The sequence below is a fragment of the Erinaceus europaeus genome, chromosome 5 (assembly GCF_950295315.1).
Source record: "Erinaceus europaeus chromosome 5, mEriEur2.1, whole genome shotgun sequence".
Classification (NCBI taxonomy): domain Eukaryota; kingdom Metazoa; phylum Chordata; class Mammalia; order Eulipotyphla; family Erinaceidae; genus Erinaceus; species Erinaceus europaeus.
This window is the reverse complement of record NC_080166.1, coordinates 126772549-126795360: the sequence shown is the minus strand read 5'-3', so window position 1 is coordinate 126795360 and position 22812 is coordinate 126772549. Positions and strand designations below refer to the sequence as shown.

Sequence of the window (22812 nt, the reverse complement as noted above, 5' to 3'; positions counted from 1 at the left end):
GGGGGTTGAACCTGGGGGTGGTGCTTAGAGCCTCAGGCATGAGAGTATATTTGCATAACCATTATGCTGTTTATCCAGCCCTTCTGTTTTTTATGAGAGGGGAGAGACTCCACAACACCTCCCTGCATTCAAGGACCACCTCCAGCATAGTCCATGTGGTGCTAGGATTTGAACCCAGGGCCTCACTCAGGGTAAAGTATATACTCTACCCCTGGCCCCAGAATTTTGGTTTTTAGCGTGTGTGTGTGTGTGTGTGTGTGTGTGTGTGTGTGTGTGTGTGTGTGTGTGTGTGTAAGGGATTGAAGTATCTTTGCACGTGACAGGCTAGGCTCCTACCTCCACAGTTCTAGTGAATGACATGGGAGGCTGAGACCAAGCTGCCTGGGTGGAGACTGGATAGAGGGAAACATTTCCAAATACTTCACCGCTAGCCTTGATAAGGATTTCTTCTGGCAGTGGTGGGTGGGAGGGTCAAGAATGACAGCCAGGTTTTTCTTTTGGGTTGTGCAACTAGTTCGGTATGTCATCAGCTCTTGAGATGGGAATCATGAAATTAACAAGCTGGTGCCTGGCCTCAGGCTGAGGGCAGTCAGCAATGCAGCAAGGACAGTAAGGACTGTCACCTTTTAGGAAATGGTCACCTTCCGGAGGTGACTTACACGTGTTGTCTCTTAGTCATCTGACGGCATACGGATCCACTCATTGTTCAGGGTGTAGTGGTCACACGAAGGAACTGTGAGCAATGATTTCAACAGAGACAACTAGGAGAGAAGTCAAGGTGAACAGGGAAGTCTGAGCAGAAGGAGGGCACACGCTGAGCTCTCGAAACTGAGTGAAGATGTGTCCACTGTAGCTCTGAGGAGGCGTCTCCTTGGAGAAGCAAGAGTGACCCCATCAGCACGTGCACAAGGGAAGCAGTGAAGGAGAAAGAAAGGGCATGATGATGAAGGACCTTGGAAGGCTGTTGTGCTGTTGTGTAGAGAGAGAAGACATAGATGTTGAAAGAGTAAGAATGGCAATGGAAGAGCTTGAATTTGGGGAGGCTTAAGCCTCAAAAGCCAACTCATGAGCTTTTGAATTCTCCAGGGAATCAGCCAGGGGGTTCGATTACCAGGGAGAGAGAGAGAAAAAAAAAAAATCATGGTCCTGGAGGTGGCGCAGTGATAAAGTTTTGGATTCTCAAGCATGAGGTCCTGAGTTCGATCCCCGGCAACACATGTGCCAGAGTGATGTCTGATTCTTTCTCCTCCTGTCTTCTCATTAGTAAATAAATAAATAAATCTTAAAAAAAAATCAACAAGACATTATTTTTGTTGTTTTAGTTTTCTTCTATCTGTTACTAACAGGCTGTTAGACAGTAGTAAGATTACAGCATGTAGTCCCACACCACACTCACCACCACAGTTCTGTGTCCCCTACCCTCCCACCTCCCAAAGCTACCACCACAGTCCTCACAAGTCTCAGAAATAGCTTGCTTGCTTCTGTGTTTTTTTCCCCAAGTTCACATAAATCAGATCCCTAGATTCCACATAAGAGTGAAACCATCCAGTAGCTGTCTTTCTTCTCTTTACTTATTTCACTAAGCATAATCACCTCCAATTCCATCTATTTTGTCCCAAAGGACACAGTATCATCTTTTTTATTGCCGTGTAGTATTCCATGGAATCTATAGCCCATCACTTCTTCAGCCAGTCATCTGTGGATGGGCATTTAGGCTGCTTCCACGCTTTGGCTACTGTGAACAGTGCAATGCAGCTGGGAGCACAGGGGTGCACATGTCCCTTCTAATTAGTGTTTGAGTGTTTGTTGGACAATTGTCTAAGCATGGTGTTGCTGGACCGTAAGGTAACTCCATTTTTATTTGTTTAAGGACTGTCCAGACAGACCAAGACTGTATTCATTTATCTATTTATTTCACTTTAGGGCGGGGTTGGTTAATGGATCACAGTATAGTTATTGACATTTGCATACAAATCTTCAACTTCTGCTGCTACATTTCAGCAAAACACTCTCACCCCCTTACTCAGGTCTTTCTCCACCATCGTGCACTAGGACCCCAAGCCACCCCCATCCCTTTTCCCTTCCCCAACTTTCCTTCCTTCCCCAAAGGCCTTTGCTTTGGTGCAATGCACCAGACACAGCCCAGGTGTACTGGGGGTGGAGGTGGGGAATGGGAGGATGAGTCAGAGATCACAGAAGTGTTAGGAATGAACCAAGGACATGGTTGTTCCCAAAGTCAGAACAGAAAAGACCAGGAAGAGATTCATATCTGTGACTGGCTGCTACATACAGTATATAAAATTAGGTGTTGGCTTCCTGCTGGGATCTTGGCTCCACTGCTCCCAGCAGTACTTTTTTTTTTTTTTTTTTAAGATTTTTATTTATTTATTACCTTTTGTTGCCCTTGTTGTTTTATTGTTGTAGTTACTGTTGTTGTTGTTGGATAGGAGAGAGAGAAATGGAGATAGGAGGGGAAGACAGAGAGGGGGAGAGAAAGACAGACACCTGCAGACCTGCTTCACCGCTTGTGAAGCGACTCCCCTGCAGGTGGGGAGCCGGGGCTCAAACCGGGATTCCTAAGCCCGTCCTTGAGCTTTGTGCCATGTGCACTTAACCTGCTGCGCTACCACCGGACTCCCTTTTTTTTTTTTTTTTTTTCAAATCTCAGGGATAGAAGGAGAAACCCCACAGCATGGTGCTCTCATGTGTCAGAGGCTTGAGCCCAGGTCCTCATTCATGATAAAGTGTGCACTCTACCAGGTGAGCTATCTCTCAGCCCCCGTATACTGACATTTGAAAATAATTTTGTACGTGTTTGGCCATGAAGAGCATTTAAAATTCCAGATCAAGAATATACGATATTAGATGAACTCTCACGTATGATGACGTACAACCTATTTCTATCAGTGTGAAAAGGGGTATGATAAAGTATAAAAACGGGGGGTAAAAGCATAGTATTTACTGAAGAGATTTATTTATTTTTATTTATTTTATTTTTTTAAATTTTTAAAAATTTCTTTATTGGGGAATAAATGTTTTACATTCGACAATAAATACAATAGTTTGTACATGCATAACATTTCTCAGTTTTCCATATAACAATACAACCCCCACTAGGTCCTCTGAAGGATCTGTATTCTCCCCACCACCCACCCCAGAATCTTTTACTTTGGTGCAATACGCCAATTCCAGTTCAGGTTCTACTTGTGTTGGCTCTTCTGATCTTGTTTTTCAGCTTCACACATTTTATGTGTGAGTTTAATTGGAAAAGTCAAAGAAAAGTCTGGCATTCCATCCCAACTATTACCTTAGTACAGATCCAGTGAACAGTTGCTTGTCTTTGTTTTTAATTAATTAATTGGATAGCGACAGAGATAAGTTGAGAGGGAAGGGGAGATTGATGGGAGAGAGACAGACACTTGCAGCTCTGCTTCACCACCTGCGGGTGGGAGAGCCCTTGTGCACGGTAACAGGTGTGCTCGACCAGGTGTGCCGCCACCCAGCCCAGAACAGTTGCTTTGAAATATAGGTACATCGGAGTCAACTTTTTGAACCTTGGCTCTCATTTACTTGTCATGTGATCACAACACTGAATTTGTTATGTGAAACGTTGTGTTCGGGGGAGGGGAAAGCACACGTATGCTTTCCGTGTCTCAGATGCCATATATGATTATCATTGTTAGTATTATTATAGCGTCAGGGGAGACGTTGCCTAGAGGGAATGGGAAGTCTCCTTCACTAAACTTTCCCCTTTTTCCTGGTTGGAATCAGGGAATGTCAGCACCTCCCTGGGATATCTTTCTTGGGGTGGCACCTGCTGGCCCGGCGTGTGTCCACAGGGAAGGGGCTTCCTGTAACCACTGCTTCCCGAAGGGCATCTCGGGCCAGTGCAGTATTGATACAAGGCTCCTTGAGATGGTGAGATCACACTTCAGCCTCTCCAGGCGCAGAGGACAAAAGGGGAATGGATAGATATCGACTTTATTGTTCAGAATTCCCCGGTGGCCCTTCCCAGAGGTCTGAAAACTTCAAGGAAAGATCTGTGGGCTCCCGTAATTAACCACTCTCCAAAAGCAGATGTTGGACAGGAAAACAGTGGTGTGTGTGTGTGTGTGTGTGTGTGTGTGTGTGTTGGGGAGAGAGGCATGTTTTGATTTCAGTGAGCACTCAGGCTAACACATTGGTCCTCACTAATGGAAATCATATGTAAATGTTTTTGCAAGATATTGATTTCCATGGCAGACACTGAACTGGTGGTTCCCTTCCCCCCTCACCACCCCCCCCGCCCCTTTTAAACAGAAAAGAAAAATAAGAATACACTGTGTATAGCTGCCCTGCCAAGGGCGGGGTGGGGGTGGGGGTGGGCGTGGGGGTGGGGGGAGAATGACTCCAGTTTCATGCCCAACCCTGGATGTCTTTGGAATCTGCAGTTTTGTGTTTTGCAAAGTATTTTCACTGCAGCCCCAAGCTCTAGGCTGCCTGTCTTCAAGTGTGTTTTCTTAAACTACCATCCTCCCCCCTCTCTTTCTTTCTCTCTCCCTCTCCCTCTCCCTGCTCTGTCTCTCCCTTCTCCCCCCCCCCCCTCCCTCCTCTGCTCTGCCAATTACGTGCCACTTTGTCTTGGTGCTAGGGTTGCTTTCTTGGGAGAGGGAAATTCCTCTTTCATCAGTACGGATGCACTGTTTGCACGCACTGCAAGTGCTGTGTTGCCCTGTCACTCATCCTATTAGGGCCCAGTTTCAGCCCAGTAGGGCTGACGAGCTGGCCCGGGATTGGCTGGCCCAGGCGGGGAGGGATTTGTTGGAAGGAAGGGCTGCAGCTTACAGCAACAGAGTTTAGACTGTCTTTGCTTCATCATCTGAAGGCAAAAATTTTCCAGATCCGGCAGACGGCTCCCCGAGTACAATAAGCAGGGCAGGAGAAATATTTTACATGGAAATTTCACCCTCATGATGCAGCCGAGACTGGATTCTGCCACTTGTTCTTGGGGTTACTGTAAGTGGGCAGGAAGACTGAGCTAAACAAGGTAGGAGACTCCCCCACCCCCCCCCTTTTTATTTCCTCCTTCTCCTCTTTCTCCTTCTCCTTCTCCTTTTTTTTTTTTTTCCCCCTCCCTCCCTGAATGTTTAAAGAGTTTGCTGCAGTGTTGCAGCATTCCTTGTATGCTGTTGGGGGAAGCCAGGGAAACTGGATTCCACTAATTCAAATCTACGGATAATACTTGCAGGCGGGGGACCCTGGAGTTTTACGTAACATTTGTGATTCCAGTAAAAGAAATGGCAAAGCTTGAATCTGTGCGGCTTGTTGAGGGTGAGGCTTGAAAAACGAGCTTTTTTTTTTTTTTTTTTTTTTTTTTTAATTCAAAGACTAGATCCATTTATTATTCAGTAGAAACCATTTGAGCCCTTGGGCGCATTCTGATTTTTGTGCCTCTGGTTGGAGACCATTTTCAGACTGCCTTAGTTGGCTCCGCGATAAATAAAGTTTACATGCATTCTACTCTGTGGAAACCGACTTGTAATTAAGGAAAAGGAACAAGAAACTTCGTGGTAACATACCCGCCACTGGAATGTTCAACCCCCAGTAGGTGTGTTTATTCGAAATTCGAGACCTACCTTAGTTTTACAATGCCAGGACTGTAATGGACTTTCAAAAGCACATTTTTTTTTTTTTTAAAACAAACCAGCTAAGAGGTGGTAGCTTTCTGACAAGTTTTCAGTACTGTAGTTTAATGTTTACATTTCTTTTTCTGGTATGTCTGAGCCTTTGTTTCCGGCTTAAAAGTGGAAGCATTATATTCAAAAGTAAAGCTGGGTTAATAATGCTTACTGCAATTATCTGATCTTTATGCATTTTTAATGAGAACACACAGCCAGCAGAATAATTTAATGAGGGCAGGCTAGCTTTTAAAGCTGTGCTTTCACTATGCCCAACCAGATCAACTTTCCTTACTGAGAAGCAGCAGTGAGAAATGATGGGGAAGAGATTTATTTTTAACACGCTTAGCCCCAGAGAAGGGAAGGATATATTTATTAAAAGCATTCTTTCTGCTCCTTTTTTCCGTTTTAAATTTCTGCCAGGCATCAGGAAACTGTGCCTTTTTGTTAGGCCTGGGAAGCATGTGTTTACAATAAATGTGTAACATTTTTAGAATAGTTAGCAAGTACTGAAGCAAGAAAAATAAAAATCAGACTTGCCTAACCACCAGCCACCACCACTACCACCATCAACCACCACCGTGAACATTCTTTCGGGGGAAAAAAATTGCTGTCCTTTGAAAAGGCAAAGGTGAAATGGAACCGTCACTGTCCTTTGTGCAATCAATGTTTTGTTTTTTTTTCTTTTGAAAAATAAAGTAAAAAAATAAAATAAATGAAAGAATGGCATTCTTAGAATCTTTCAAGGAGACCAAGTCTCAGCAGCTCCCCTGCCTGTATTGGAAGGAGTCCCAGCAGCCAGCTCTCGTAAATCAGGGCAATGCCACATAGATTCTTCTAGACATACTGTTTTTACTTTCAAGGAGAAGAGCAGGACACTAGCCCAGAACTTCTGACGTTATCCTCCAACTATTTCTGCTGTGTGTTCTTTTTATTTGGGCTCTTGGAGAGGAGTATTGCTTTCTGCCCTGGCCAGCCACTGTCTCATTCCTCCCCTCTACTTGGCGGGTCTTGAATTAGAGCTTCAAATTCGATCGCGTCCTTTGAATTGCCCGCATAAATAGGGCATTTCTCCTACCTGGCTCGAGTCTCTTATGCATTCTGACCTGTGCTGGCAGGTGCTGGTAGCTTTACTTCAACTTCCCCTTGGTACAGCCAGGCACTGCCACCTGTACAGAGGGGGCTTGCGACTTTCTGCCCAGCCCCCCACCCCCACCCCCAGCCCCCAGCCCCCAATCCGTCTTGAGGACCCAGGCTCTACTGCCAAGTTCAGGGCTGGTTGTGATGATGGTGGCAACAGCTGCTTCTGTATAAAGAGCAGCGTGTCCTTGTGCAGATGGACTGAGGGAAGGGAAGTCCCTTATTGTGGGCTGTTGACCCTCCGGGTCACAGGTGGCAGCCTGAGTTCCAGAGATCAGGGGTCGGGGGGGGGGGGGGCTCCTTGTCCATTTTAGGAGCCTTTTAAGAGCTTATTTCCATCAGCACCCACTGGAGTTTTAGGGAGGTCCTGATTCTAATTTTTACCTGTGTCGTTGTAAGCACCAGCATGGTAAGCACCAGCGTCATAAGCTTCGGTTTCTCTCCCTCTCTCTCTCTCTCTCTCTCTCTCTCAGCACAATTGGATAATACTTGCTATCTTCCCATCACAGCCCTACCGTTTCAAGAGGCCTTAACCTTGTTTTGGTCTGTTTTTTTAAAGTTGTTTTTCTTTTCACTTAATGGACTATTTACAGTGCAAAGGGAGAAGACCTTGGTATATTGGTGAGATTGATGGTGAATGTTTTCAGGCTGTTTTTTTCAACTAGAAAAGTCAGCTCTTTCCTCTTCTGGGGGGAGAGGAACTGGCTGCTCCTGCGGATTTTCTCCGGTGATCTAGCCTTCTGACAATAAAGTAACATTTCCAAAGATATCACAGCACTGCTGTTGGCACCGCCCCCATTGATCTCGGTATTGAACTATAAGCCAGGCACCCAGGACTATTTCAGACCCAGGCCTGATTGTGTGCTCCAGGCATTCAATGCTATTTTTTGCTTCGCCTCTTGCATTCAATTTGTGGAAGTGAAGCGAGTAAGGGAGAAAAGAGGAGGATCAGAGAGAGAGAGAGAGAAGAAAAAAAATGGATTTGTGAAATAGGCTTTCCTGGTTACCAGTCTGCCTTCTCCCTGCTAGTTGTTTTAATTTGCTGTTGCCATGGTGAAAACAAATCAATATCACATGGCTTCCAGCCAGTCCGGTGCTTGGGGGGGGGGGCATTGTGGGCAGGGAGGGGGGGGTGCCATAGAAATCCAGGCTCAGGTTCTCAGAAATTGCAAGCAAGGTTTGGGAGAGGAAGCTTTCAATGTGGAGGAGCCCGAGAGAGAATTAGCCCGAGAGAGAATTCCTTCTGCTCCACTGAGGAGATTCAAGTCTTGCTTGCTTTTTTTTTGTTTGTTTGTTTTTCCTCTTGCACTTTCTTGCTGATAATGAGAGAGATAGAAAGAGAGAGAGAGAGGGAGAGAGAGAGAGATTGAGAATGGGGAGGAAGGCATATTGGTCTGTTTACAGTTTACGACATTATCGGCATAGGAGGAGGTGGGTAGCCTTGCAAGGGATCAAGGACTCTGATGAGTAAACAGGTGGTGGTGCTAGTTAGTACAAGAGGGGGAGATTGTTGCAAGTCGGTGGGCAGGGTGGGGGTGGGGGTGGGGGTGGGGTGGGTCTCAGATGCTTCCAGGCACTGTTGTACAAGAAAAGAGGCAGGCTGAGAAATAGTTGGCACAGTTATACCAGGCAGAGAGGAACCTGAGGACTCCAGGAGGCAGGCGGGCAGTGGAAGTGAGCTGTGTTCCAGGGCTGGAGGGAGAAATGAATCAGCAGAGTCAGCAAGTGACAAAGTCAAGGGAGAGAGGCCTCAGGTCAGGCCAGGAGAGTTCAGAGCTGGATAGGGCAGAAGACACCTGGCCCAGCCCAGCCCCAGGAGGAAAAAGAGAAAGCGAGGGTGGGTGGGATCCTTTTTGGAATGGTGGGCCTGGAAAAAGAGGCACAGATAGAAAGAACCGCCCTGTGTTCTGAGGGGCAGAGCTGGAGATTTCTGTCTACACTACACACACACACAAGGAGGCAGTGAGACTTGGCTGGGTGGTTACAATGTTTGCATTTCTCTCTCTCTCTCTCTCTCTCTCTCTCTATATATATATATATATATTTTACTTCTTGATACCATGCGCACAGTATTAGTTGGAGCTGCACTCATGTCCCCAGGAAGGAGGTCTGATGGCTGCTGACTGGCTCAGCCCCAGGCCTGTGCAGTTTGTTTAGCTGGGGCTGAAGTCCCTGTCAGTCCGTCCTGTCCATCTGTCCCCTTCCCCTCCCCCCCATCTTGTCCCCAAGCCCTCAAGGTCAGGGCTGGTGGTTTTGTTCTGTGATGAGGCCCTTCCTTAGTCAGGTTTTCCGCTGGTCCTCTGGGGCTTGGTGTGAAGAGTGGACCTGGTTTACCTTCGCTCTCACAAAGGACACATTGTCAGGAAATCATCGGCCGGTGGGTGTACTCCCATCAATCCATCAACAGGTGCTTATTAAACACCTCTGGGCTTCCCTGGCTTTTTGCTATTTGGTTTAGAACAAGTTAATTACGTGGATCTCTGACTGTGTGTGGAGAACACACACACACACACACACACACACACACACACACGCGCACACACACACACACTTTCCAAAGACTTGAAGGAGAACTTCTTACGGTTGCCCAGAATGTCACCTTGTAAATGGACGGGAGAAGGCAGGTTTGAGTATCTGTGAGTGCCTTCCACTGTCTGTTGTATTTCTCAGTGTAAGTATGTGCACATAGTATAGCCCAGTGAGATGCGAGCCGAGTGATAGACACATGGGGATGCTATTAAAAATTAGGAACCATCTAAACAATAAGTCTCCTGGACTCAGCAGGCCCAACATGACTGTGCGATGGGTACAAGCCACCTGCAGAGCTTTAAATAGCCTCTCACAGAAAGGAAATCTTAGGCTTTCTTCCCACTGGAGGCGCCCTAGAAGCCCCTTAGAAGGCAAAAGGAACCCCAACCCCAGATTCTGGAAAGTTCCATTTTGTTCTTAAAAGCAGAGGTCTTTTAGTCACTGGGTCTGCCTTTTTAAATGCAAAGTTTTTTTTTCTTTTTTCTTTTTTTTTCCCCCCAGCGATTTTGGTCTGTTGATTCTAACTTCAAGCCTAGTGCATGCCCAGGGTTGCAGACAAGCCTGGAGCAGTATGGGAGCCATTTGGGGCAAGAGCCCAGAGGGGAGATTGAGGATTAGCCAAAATGAAAGAATTCTTTAGAGAGATGAGTCTGGGCAGGCAGAAGGGCAGGTCTCAAAGATTCCCAGCATCTCTCAGGCAAGCCCGTCCCTGTCCCTCCGAGGAGCTTCTACAGCAGGGTGGGGTGGGGTGGGGTGGGGTGGAGTGGGGTGCATCCATTCCCAGAGAACAGAGACCAGGAAACAGGACCAGGCTAAGAGCCTCTGATGCCAAGCAATTTGTAATCCACCATCACTGGGAACAAGATACTTACAAACAAGATAAGAATGGGTCAGCTCACAAGTGTCTGGAGAAGGACGATTAACATATGTATAGTTCCTTGTACACTACAAAAGGGCTTTCACAGGCATTATCTCAATTAACAGCTCAAGCAGGGTTAGAGACCCAGAGCATACACTCCAGCACTCTGCCTGTGAGTGTCCCAGCTAAGGTTTCTGGAGGAGGTAAGTTTTAAACTGGACTCTGAAAATTATCTGTGTTTATTGACTCCATGGTTAGCTGACATGAAGTCTGAAAAACAAGAAAAACTTAGCATTGTCCCTGATCCATGCATGCAGGTCATTGTCGCCTGTCCCCAAGGTTTTTTTTTTCTTTTTCAGTCGGTGCTTAGATGCGCAGACAGGACAAAACAAGAGTAGATTGACTTCTTCCTTGTCTCACTGGATCTGGTGACAAAACCTGTCCTGGCTCTATGCCCCCAGCCAGTCAGTCTCACAGCATCAAGGGGAGTTCGGCTTGTAGGTGGCAGGGAGATGCTTCTAGAATATGAACCTTCTTAATGTTTATAAATGATCTGCAGACCAAGCTGAGCCACAAAATCAGTAACAAAACCAAAATTCTCAGGATTCTATTTGCCCAGGAGAGGGTCTTTTTTGAATTGAATTATTTAAAAAAATTTTTTATTTTAAAAATTTGTTTATTTATTTATCTTACAGGGTTTTCAGTGGGTCTTGGTGCCTGCACTGCAAGTCTACTGCTCCTGGCTGCCATTTTCCCATTTTAATTAATAAATTAATTAATTTTTACCTCCAGGATTATTGCTGGAGCTCCGTACCAGCACCTTGAATCTACTGCTCCAGGTGGCTATTTTTCCCATTTTATTGGATAGGACAGAGAGAAGCTGAGAAAGAAGGGGAAGACAAAGAGGGAAAGAAAAAGAGGGGGCCAGGTGGTGGCAGCACACCTGGTTGAGTGCACATGTCACAGTGTACAAGGACCCAGGGTCGAGCTCCTGATCCCCACCTGTAGTGAGAAGGCTTCGTGAGTGGTGAAGCGGGGCTACATGTGTCTCTCTGCCTCTCTGTCTCCCCCTTCCCTCTCAATTTCTGGCTGTCTCTGTCCAATAAATAAATAAAGATAATAAAAAATATATTTAAAAAACGAGAGAAAAAGACACTTGCAGACCTACTTTACCACTTGTGAAGCGACCCACTTGCAGGAGGGGAGCTGGGAGCTGGATCCTTGCGAGGGTCCTTGCAGCTCTGTACTGTGTATGCCTAACCTGGTGCATTGCCCCCCCATTTTTCCATTTTAATAGTGCTTTTTAAATTTTTTAATTATTATTTTTCCCTTTCGTTGCCCTTGTTGTTTTATTGTTGTAGTTATTATTGTTGTTGTTGTCGTTTTTGGATAGTTCAGAGAGAAATGGAGAGAGGAGGGGAAGGCAGAGAGGGGGAGAGAAAGACAGACACCTGCAGACCTGCTTCACCGTCAGTGAAGTGACCCCCCCCTGCAGGTGGGGAGCCAGGGCTTGAACCTGGATCCTTATGTCCGTCCTTGCGCTTTGTGCCTAGTGCGCTCAACCCGTTGCGCTACCGCCCGACTTTTTTTTTTTTTTTTTTCTTTTTTACTAGAGCACTGCTTAGCTCTGGTTTATGGTGGTGTGGGTGATTGAACCTGGGACTTTGGAACTTCAGGCATGAGAATCTTTTTGCATAACCATTATGCTATCCACCCGCTATTTTTTCCCCCATTTTACTGGAAAGGACAAAGAGAAATTAAGAGGAGAGGGGGAGATAAAGAGGGAGAGAGAAGGAGATATACCTGCAGACCTTCTTCATCATTTGTGAAGTGACACCCCCTCCTCCGCAGGTGGGGAGATAGGAGCTCGAACCTGGATCCTCGTGTGGCTCCTTGTGCTTAGTACTATGTGCACTTAATTGGGTGTGCCACTGCCTGGCTCCCTCTCTTTGAATTCTCTTAAGGCTGCATAGCGGGGAGGGGACAGACTCATCTTTTAGTGGAGCGGTTTATAAACTCATGCGTATGGTTTGAACCTTAGAAGAATCTCAACGAGTGTATGTTTAGCCTCACCAAGTGCATGTTGTCAGGCAGTAGAGAAGTTCTGTGAGGTTCAGCGTTATGCCTGACCCCACAGCTTAACTCTTGGCAGAAGCAGCATTTAAACCCCTGTCCTCTAGACCCCCTCAGAGATAGCTGGCATTGTGTTTTTCAGCTTTGAAATACAATTGAGGAATTAAAAAAAAAATGCAGAAAGATCTCAAGATAGGGGAAGGTCGATTATTTTAGAGAGCTCAGGTGTACTTGCACAGTTTCCATCACATTTTCTTTTAAGTATTTATTATTATTATTTATTTTTTAACCAGAGCACTGTTCAGCTCTGGTTTATGGTGGTGCGAGGGATTGAACCTGGGACTCTGGAGCCTCAGGCATGAGAGTCTGTTTGCATAACCATTATGCTATCTCCATCACATTTTAGTACTGGGTACCTCAACAACAGTCATGCCTCCATGCATACAGCAAATCAGCCTTTGTGGGCAGCCATCTCTTTAATGGCCAAAGAGCCCCCCCCCCCGCCCCCACCCCCATTGACCTTGTTCTCCATTTTTGAATTATATACAAACTGATTTAGGAGAGGTGAAAAAAGTGTGCTAAAAATATCGTTAGCAAAGGGCTGAGGTAAAGATCACAGATATTTGTGCATGATATTTAATGACAAAGGAGAGTCTTTTTTCTTGCCTCCAGGGTCATTGCTGGAGCTCGAATCCTCTCCTGGAGGCCATCTTTTCCATTTTTGTTGTTGCTGTTGTTGGATAGGACAGGGAGAAATGGAGAGAGGAGGGGAAGACAGAGAGAGGGGAGAAAGATAGACACCGGTCCCCCGAAGAGTCTTTAGATGAAATTAAACTGCAGTCTGATGTGGAGTTTACTCATAAGGGATGTTACATTGTGGACTGGCGCCCAACTCAAGTAATTTTGGGAGGACGGGAATATTTTCATTAAGATATTGAATCATTTTGAAAATTTATATATCTCTGGCATCTTAGATGCAAGCTTCAATCAGTCAACTGCAAAGTATTGGTGAGGCACACATTACATTGATGAGTTACTTCTTGTAGTTTTAAATGCTCTGGATTTCAGGAAAGTAGAACTCTATTGGACTCAGGCAATAAACAAGGTTTATGGAGAAGACACATTTCCTCTCACTCCAAATGGGTGTATTTCCTCCAGATCAGTGGTTCTAAAGTAGAACCATATTACAACCCTGGAGCAAGATCATTGGCTAGGTAGAAAGAAGAGATAACTAAACTTTCATCTCAACTGTCATCACACTCTTCTGTAAATCATTTTAGTTTTGATGTGTTTGAAAACATGCTAGCGTTGTTACTAAAGTCTAGTATATTATACATATATAAATGATTAGCTATAAGTGGTTGACTTGCTTAGAATGATTATCTGGTAGGGATATGTGATTTAAAGAAAAACAAAAATACTTTGAAGGCCAGGTGGTAGCGTGCCTGGTTAAGCGCACATGTTACAATGCTCAGAGACCCAGGTTCAAGCCCCCGGTCCCCACCTGCACAGGGAAGGCTTCACTCATGGTGCAGTAGGACTGTAGATGTCTTTTTTTTTAAAATTTATTTCTTTATTGGGGAATTAATGTTTTACATTCAACAGTAAATACAATAGTTTGTACATGCATAACATTCCCCAGTTTCCCATTTAACAATACAACCTCCACTATGCCATTTATCATCCTTCATGGACCTGTATTCTCCCCACCCACCCACTCCCACCCCAGAGTCTTTTACTTTGGTGCAATACGCCAATTCCATTTCAGGTTCTACTTGTGTTTTCTTTTCTGATCTTGTTTTTCAACTTCTGCCTGAGAGTGAGATCATCCCATATTCATCCTTCTTTTTCTGACTTATTTCACTCAACATGAATTTTTCAAGGTCCATCCAAGATCGGCTGAAAACGGTGAAGTCGCCATTTTTTATAGCTGAGTAGTATTCCATTGTGTATATAAACCACAACTTGCTCAGCCACTCACTCATCTGTTGTTGGACACCTGGGTTGCTTCCAGGTTTTGCCTATTACAAATTGTGCTGCCAAGAACATGTGTACACAGATCTTTTTGGATGGATGTGTTGGGTTCCTTAGGATATATCCCCAGGAGAGGAATTGCAGGGTCATAGGGTAGGTCCATTTCTAGCTTTCTGAGAGTTCTCCAGACTGTTCTCCACAGAGGTTGGACCAATTGACATTCCCACCAGCAGTGTAGGAGGGTTCCTTTGACCCCACACCCTCTCCAGCATTTGCTGCTGTTACCTTTTCTGATGTATGACATTCTCACAGGAGTGAAGTGATATCTCAATGTTGTCTTTATTTGCATTTCTCTGACAATCAGAGACTTGGAGCATTTTTTCATGTGTTTCTCAGCTTTTTGGATCTCTTCTGTGGTGAATATTCTGTCCAAGGACTGTAGATGTGTTTCTGTCTCTCTGACTCTTTCTTTTTGGCTCCAGAGTTATTTCTGGGGAGTCATTGCCAGCATTATGAATGCACTGCTCCTGGCAGCCATTTTTTTTTTTTTTTTACTGGACAGAGACAGATGGGGGGGGAAGCCAGAGAGGGGGAGAAAAAGATAGACACCTGCAGACCTGCTTCATCACTTGTGAGGCGACCCTCCTGCGGGTGGGGAGCTGGGAGGTCAAACCGGGATCCTTGTTTGAGTCCTTGTGCTTAGTACCATGTGCATTTAACCCAGTGTGCTACCGCCCTACCCCCATCTCTTTCCCTCTCTACCTCCTTCTCGCTTCTCAGTTTCTCTCTGTCTCTATCTAGTAATAAAGAAAAATAGAATTTAAAAGAAAAAAGTAAAGGCTTGGAGTGGTCTCTAGTCAAAATTAGAGGTAGGTCATGTATCTAAACAAGGACCACACGCTGTAATGCAGCCAGTGTAGATAGACTTCAGTGGAATGCTGAGGAACTGTGGGAGTCGGTTAGATAGAATGGGGGACAGTTAGAGTATAGGAGGCCTGAAGCACCACAAGGAGGTGTTCAGTCTCTTTAACTGTCACATCACCGCGAATGCTTTCAAAGGATTCCACCGGAACTTGTCAGATAGGGGCAGAGGTTAGGAGACGTGCAACAAGTGATGATACAGGGGAGAGGAACTTTGCAATATTCCAGGCGTGATGTGGGGAGGAGTTGGGGGAGAAGGCAGTGTGGGGAGGAGCAAATCAAAAGGCATCTTGAAGGGGGGAGGAATAAAGCTCATGGAAGCATAGAAGAATCAACATTACATGGGAATTTCTTCAATATTTTTTTCTTTTTTTAACTTTATTCATTTTTAATAGAGACAGAGAGAAATTGTGAGGGGAGGGGTAAATAGTGCGGGAGAGAAACAGAGTGACACCTGCAGACCTGCTTCACCATTTGTAAAGCTTTCCCCTTGCAGGTGGGTACCAGGGGCTCGAACCTGGATCCTTGCGCATTGTAATGTGTGCACTTAACCAGGTGCACCACTGCCTGGCCCAAATATTTCTTTTTTAATCTTTATTTATTTATTGGATAGACACAGCCAGAAATTGAGAGGAAATGGGTGATAGAGAGGGAGAGAGACAGAGAGACACCTGCAGCCCTGCCTCACCACTTGTGAAGCTTTGCCCCTGCTGGTGGGGACAGGGGAGAGAAGGGGCTCAAACCCTGGTCTTTGCGCTCTGTAACATGCGCTCAACCAGGTGCACCACCACCCGGCCCCGCCCCTGGATTTTCTGTCAGGAGAGGTATCCATGGGAACATGGGGGTAGGCTAGGACCAGTCAGTGCAGATGGGTTTGAGGGAGATGTGGGGCATTAGACAGTGTGGGAATGGAGACCCCGTAGACAGCAGACTGCAACTGGAAACAGAGACACACCTGCCTCACCGCTGCCCTTGGGTGTGCATGACCTTTAAAAAGAAGGGACTAGGGGGTTGGCCGGTGGCGCAGCGGGTTAAGCGCATGTGGCAAAGTGCAAGGACCGGCGTAAGGATCCCGGTTCGAGCCCCGGGCTCCCCACCTGCAGGGGAGTCGCTTCACAGGTGGTGAAGCAGGTCTGCAGGTGTCTGTGTTTCTCTCCCCCTCTCTGCCTTCCCCTCCTCTCTCCATTTTTCTCTGTCCTATCCAACAACGAACAACATCAACAATGGCAATAATAATAACTACAACAACAAGGGCAACAAAAGGGGGAAAAAATGGCCTCCAGGAGCGGTGGATTCATGGTGCAGGCACCGAGCCCAGCAATAACCCTGGAGGGAAAAAAAAAAAAAAAAAAGAAGGGAACATAGTGGAGATGGCAGGTGACCAAGGATGAGCTTTGGGGAAGATGGCCAAAGGCCCAGAACAAAATAAAAGCTAGTAAGTAACAAGGAGACAAATATTCCAAAAGGGGGAGTCGGGCAGTGGCGCAGTGGGTTAAGCGCAGGTGGCGCAAAGCACAAGGACCGGCATAAGGATCCCGGTTCGAACCCCGGCTACCCACCTGCAGGGGAGTCGCTTCACAGGCGGTGAAGCAGGTCTGCAGGTGTCAACTATATATATGAAAAATACGGCTAAGTAAGTCCCCTCATCAATCCAATAATCTATGGCTTGAACTACAACAATACATCATCATTTGCTTCCAAGAAGCCCCTGGCCTGTGCACTTTAATCTTTATAGGGCAGGTAATGCTGCCCAGGACATATTACTATCACCTCATGAATTATAGAGATGGTACTCACCAGTCTGGGCTAATTTACTATTATTATTGGTGGTGGTGTTACTGTTACTAGTAGGTAACTTTGTCCCTTTTGGAATATATTTTTTAAAATATTTTATTTATTTATTCCCTTTTGTTGCCCTTGTTGTTTTATTGTTGTAGTTATTATTGTTGTTGTCGTTGTTGGATAGGACAGAGAGAAATGGAGAGAGGAGGGGAAGACAGAGAGGAGGAGAGAAAGACAGACACCTGCAGACCTGCTTTACCGCCTGTGAAGTGACTCCCCTGCAGGTGGATAGCCGGGGGCTCGAACTGGGATCCTTACACCGGTCCTTGCGCTTCACGCCACATGCATTTAACCCACTGCGCTAACACCCGACTCCCATATTGCTGACTTTTAAAAATAAATCAGATCTCCACTTAGAAGCCAAAGAAAACAGTTAATGCCAAACAATATGAAGACATCAGCATCTGTATCTCAAAAATACGTTTGGGGATATTATTGGTAACATGTACACTCTGTGTATTTTTTCGTGGTTTATTTATGCATTTATTGACTATAGAGACAGAGAGAAACTGAGTCAGAAGGAGGAGATGAAAGGGAGAGAGAAAGGGAGACACCTGCAGACCTGCTTCACTGCTTGTGAAGCATCCCCTCCCTGCCCCCGCAGGTGAGGAGCAGGGGCTTGAACCCACATCCCTGCACACTGTAACGTGTGTTCAGCTGACTGCACCACCACCCTGCCCCTATTGGGGGATGTGACAGGAATTCTGGAGTGCTTTAAGATAACATTGGACACTGGTTATCTTGTTCTTAAAGACTCAGAGGCCCTAAATGATCTGTTATCCTGCTGTGAAGAAGATGCAGAAGTCGTCCAGCTATGCAGATGTCAGTGTCTTCATCCCAGATCCCTCTGGTGAATATATTCCTGTAGCACTCAGCTAACTTACCACTGGACAGTCAACCACTTGCCAGGCGAGGGCTCTTATGAAAAGAGCAGACTGAAAGCGTTCATCTGGGGGCCAGGCGGTGGTGCACCTGGTTCTGCACACTCATTATAGTGCTTAAGGACCCAGGTTCAAGACCCTGACCCCTACCTGCAGGGGGGAAGCTTCACGAGTGGTGAAGCAGGGCTGCAAGTGTCTCTCTGTCTCTTTCCCTCTCTATCTCCCCGCCCATCTCAATTTCTCTCTGTCTCTATCCAATAACAAATAAATATTTTTAAAAAAATGAAATGTTTTTCCCCAATAAAGAAATTAAAAAAAAAAAAAAAAGAAAAGTTCATCTGGAATGTGGTTTCTGCATTTCGAATGTTTCCAGATAAGGAAACGTCTAGAGACCCCATAGGAGCCCATGGCATCCTTGCTTACATCAGTGTGAATGGTGCCATCCAGTATGTCCAGGGTGCATGTAAAAGAATGTTCCAAAGGGCTGGCTGGGGTAATTGGCCTTTCTGGGCTATGCAGCCTCAGGGTGGAACTGCGGTTGACCCGACTAATCCCAGGAGCCTCTGGGGTTGTCTTCTTCTTGGACACAGACTCACACAAATTTCCCATGAGATCCACTCAATGCTTCTAGGGAAAGCTCCTGTATTTGTTGACTTGTCTGTTCCAGAGATAATTTTTTTTTTTTCTTGTGGAATGTGTGTGTTTGAAATTGCCCTTAGAGTCTCTTTTCTTTGGACAATGGTTAGAGCTTGAGCAAGACTGAGGTTGAGTTCAGGGAGGTCTGATGAACTCATGGAAACCCTTAAGAGGTTGTTGGTTGATGCCATTTCTGTATTGGGGGAGATAAGCCAAGATGGTTCCCCACATTATTATAGGTTTGTCATAGGCTTAAACTCAACGAAGAACTGAGGAGAAGAACATGATTTTCAGGAATTGGAGCTTTATTCAAGAAAAGTGAGAACACACATGCTGGAGTACAAGTGGGGAGAGAGGCTGGGGGGGAGGGGAGAGAGAGAGAGAGAGAGAGGGAGAGAGGGAGACATGTTGATGCTTCCAGGGAGGGAGAGAGGGAGAGAGAGAACCGACCCATAACATAGACTTTTATGAACTTCTGAGGCTTGTCTTCACTTTCTTTCTAAGCCACACCCATACCTGTTACCACACCCATTTCCTGTGCAATATTTAATTCCTTCCCACTGGCACTGGGAACATGTGTAGGTGCTTTCCAGGCCTGGCTCTATTCTGCGTCTGTCCCTACCTACACTGACCCCCACAACAGTTCTTTCCTAAGAGCATAGTGGGAAAGGCTTGTATGCAACTCAAATCACATTTGTTTAAATAAATTAAAAAAAATACTAAAGTCCAAAATGATCAATCAAAACTATGATAGAAAGGATACCTGTCTAAACTAGGAGCCCAGGTCTCAGTGTGGCCAGCCTTCCAGATGCTTGTAAATCTTCCATTTTGTTCTTCGTCCATCTGTCTCTCCTATGCTGCTTTATCTTGCCACATGTCACCATGTCCACCCCCACCTCCCTTTACATAGGGCTAAACTGAGTTAGAGGAAGTCTCTCTTGCCCAGATGCCCTGGGGTCCACATGCAGATGGATTTTTTTTTTTTTTGTGTGTGTGCATTTCAATCTGAAAATTACCTTTTAGGAATGGAAGGGAACCAGGATTTATTGAGTTTATTAAGTGCCTACTGGATGCCAAGTCTTCCACTGAGAAAAACATCTTTAGCAACCTAGTTAAGGCTTTCATGAAGAAAACAAAAAACAGCCAGGAGAACTGAACAACTTACCTGTCAAGGTCACACTGACAGTAGACAGAACAGGGTGGTGACACCCTAGCTGGAGCTCTCAAAAACCTGACCTTTTCCCTCAAGACTTCTTTGGGTGTTCAACAACAACAAAGGTAACTCTTGCATCTGCATGAAATGTTGGCAAGTGCACTAAATAGTTAATTAAACAGACAAGCAATTACAGTCACATTGGCTGAGCTGTGAGTCTTCTCAGGGGATTGGTCCTTTAGAAAAGGACTTGGGTGGGGTTAGATAGCATAATGCTTATGCAAAGAGACTCTCCTACCTGAGGCTATTAAGTCCCAGGTTCAATCCCCTGAACTACCATAAACCAGAGCTGTTTACTGAGGAAGGGTTCAGGTCTTGGAACATGATGGCAGAAGAGGACCTAGTGGGGGTTGAATTGTTATGTGGAAAACTGGGAAAAGTTACGCATGTACAAACCACTGTATTTTACTGTCGCCTGTAAACTATTAATCCCCCAATAAAGAAATTAAAAGGAAAAGGACTTGGGAAATCACCAGGGATGGTTAGAGCATCATCTGTTATGTGTGACACGTCCTTTTTCTTAGTCTTCAGTCCTCTCCAGATACTATGTAGAGTGTGTGTGTGTGTGTGTGTGTGTGTGTGTGTGTGTGTTGAAAAGAAGCTTCAAGACCTTGCTGGATCTGAATTTCAAGTCACCTTAAACAGAGAACAGAGATAAAGACTCATTGCCCACTGCCAGGCTGGCACAAAAGGGAGACCTTTGGTGGGCGTGTGGCTTTGCTACCCTGGTTGAGAATACTAGACACTCCTTCTCCTTGGCCTCCGTCTGCACATGCCAGTTCTGTTTCCTGCTCCATCCAGGACGTACAGTGGCCCCTGGGCAGCTCCACGGCTTTTGCTTCTCTGGAGAAATCTCCCCTGCAAGTTATTCTCCTGTGTTTTCTCTTTCTGAGTTTGTTCCCCTTGCCGAGGCCGGACCTGGCGTCCCATAAAATGGCAGTCATGGAAGCACTCTGATTCTGAAGTTCTGTTCACACCTGGTTTCCAGTGGGACAGGAAGACTGTCCCCTCCCCCCTTTTAGGAAGCCCATCATTTGAGCCCCAAGGATCAGCTTCCTGGCAGCTGCCACAAAGACCATCCCCTTAGGAAACAAAACAAACTCTATCTCTACAGAGTTTCCCTGTTTCTTTAAAGTCCCCAATTGCAACTAGGCTGTAATTAAGAGCCAGGATCAAAGGGTCTGGCTGCCTTGGAGCTGCTGGGACCCAGGGCTTTGGACTCCTTAACTCTTTCCTTCCCACACTTGGTCCTACAGCCACCTCTCTGTCCTCCTGGGTGTGTGGACATCAGGAAGCTGGACACTGTGGGGACACACTGGAGAACAGAGGGATTTGTCACCCCCCCAAAGGTTCTCAGAGCCCCTTGTCTCTAGGATCCACCCACCAGAGCTAGAGGCTTAGTAGGAGATAAATCCAAAGGGAAGCCCAGGATGGAAGGGATTTGGAAGTCTGGCTTAGCACAAGCTGTGTCTTAGCCTCTTACCTTGCAAGGAGGGTCTGGTTGCCTGCCACTTCTGCAGACCAGACAGTTATTATTCCATCAAGTGTTCAAACCAGTTCATTCTCCTCTCAGATTCTGCCTACTACTTAAATAAGGCCGGAGTGCCCATGACCTTCAGTCTTCAGGTCTTTGGAATAACCCCAAGCCCACCATACATCCTTCACATATTTAAAGAAGGAAACTAGGCTTTCTCTCAGGGAGCATTTGCTTCTCCCCTGGCTGAATGTATTGCCCTTTTTTTTTTTTTTTTTTTAATGCAACCTAAGACACTAAGTTTTGTCTGTCATCTTTGCCACTACTGTACTTGAACCTTGACTCAAGTGGGTGGAGGAAGGGCTGGGGCTCTCTACTTTCCCTTGGTGGAAAGAAGCTGATGCAGGATGAAGGGGAAGAGAAGGGCCAGGCAGCTTCCCCAGCCTCCTGAAACTCTCTAGAATTGTCTTCAGTTCAAATAGGAGACTCTAGGCACTTTTGAAAACTTGTCAAGAAGCTGGGCATTGACTTGCAAAACCGTCATAGAATGATTAGATCGATGGCAGAACTACCATAGAATAATAAATAGTTGATAGACAGATAGCAGAACTACCATAGATTCGATGGCTAAAGAAATAGAAAGACCAGTCATTGATAGACAGGTGGATAGATAGATTCATATGTATATTAGCATCTGTACAGATACAGATTAGTATATACAGATGTAGAGATACAGATTTAGACTGCTTATGTAGGTAGATAGTTATAGATTAATATTTATATACATAGATAGAGGTGGTATATATGTTACAAAGATAGCTATGAGTAGGAATCAGCACATACGCAGGTATAGACACGTGTGTGTACACATATTTAGATTAGTACATATAGATATGCATATAGACAGATTTTTATAGATAACTGCATATGTATGTCAATATATATTTATTTGGATAAGTATAGGTCACTAGTTATATATAAAGATAGAGGTGGGTGTATATTGCTTATATAAATAACTAAGTATAAACTGGTATCTGTTCTAATAAATAGCTATAGATATAGATTATCTATGCAATCAGTGGACTGATAGATTATCTTGACATGGTTGAAATTGTGTGGAGGCTCTTCCAGAGGTCAAGCACTTTTTTTTTTTTTTTTTTTGCTTTGTGGGTTGTGGCTTGAGAGGGAACTCAACGAAACAGTGGTCACTGAAGTAGCTCTGTAGCTCTCCTCATCTCTCTGCAGCTCTCAACTGGGTCCTCAATAGTATAGCCACATGCTCTACCATGATGCCAAGGTCACTGGAGACATTCATCCATCCCTTCTTCCATCTGCAGAGTACTGCTTTCACCTGCCTGCCTTCCTTCCTCCCAGCCATAGACACCAAGAAGGATGTTCTTGCTCAGTTTGGCCCAGTTCTATTCAGGGATCCAGTGAGCAAGCAAACAAGGGCTGGGAGGGCTGGGGACCTTCCTCAGGGACTGGTCCCCAGCTTTCACCTGGAACATACCTATCTCTGGGCTTTCAAACCTGAGTGGAGACAAACCTTTGATTTTGTCTTCAGAAAATTCCCAGGTTGATGTTTAACTGAAAGATTCCCAGGCCCTTACTCT

General features: G+C 45.5%; 1 long non-coding RNA gene across 1 annotated transcript in view; it reads left to right on the top strand.

Moving 5' to 3' along the window:
- Positions 1-4687: 4687 nt before the first annotated feature.
- Positions 4688-22812, top strand: part of LOC132538655 (uncharacterized) — a 75474-nt gene continuing 57349 nt past the window's right edge. The window contains exon 1 of the long non-coding RNA XR_009550018.1: positions 4688-5026. This is a non-coding gene — a long non-coding RNA (uncharacterized LOC132538655). The remainder of the gene's footprint in view (positions 5027-22812) is intronic.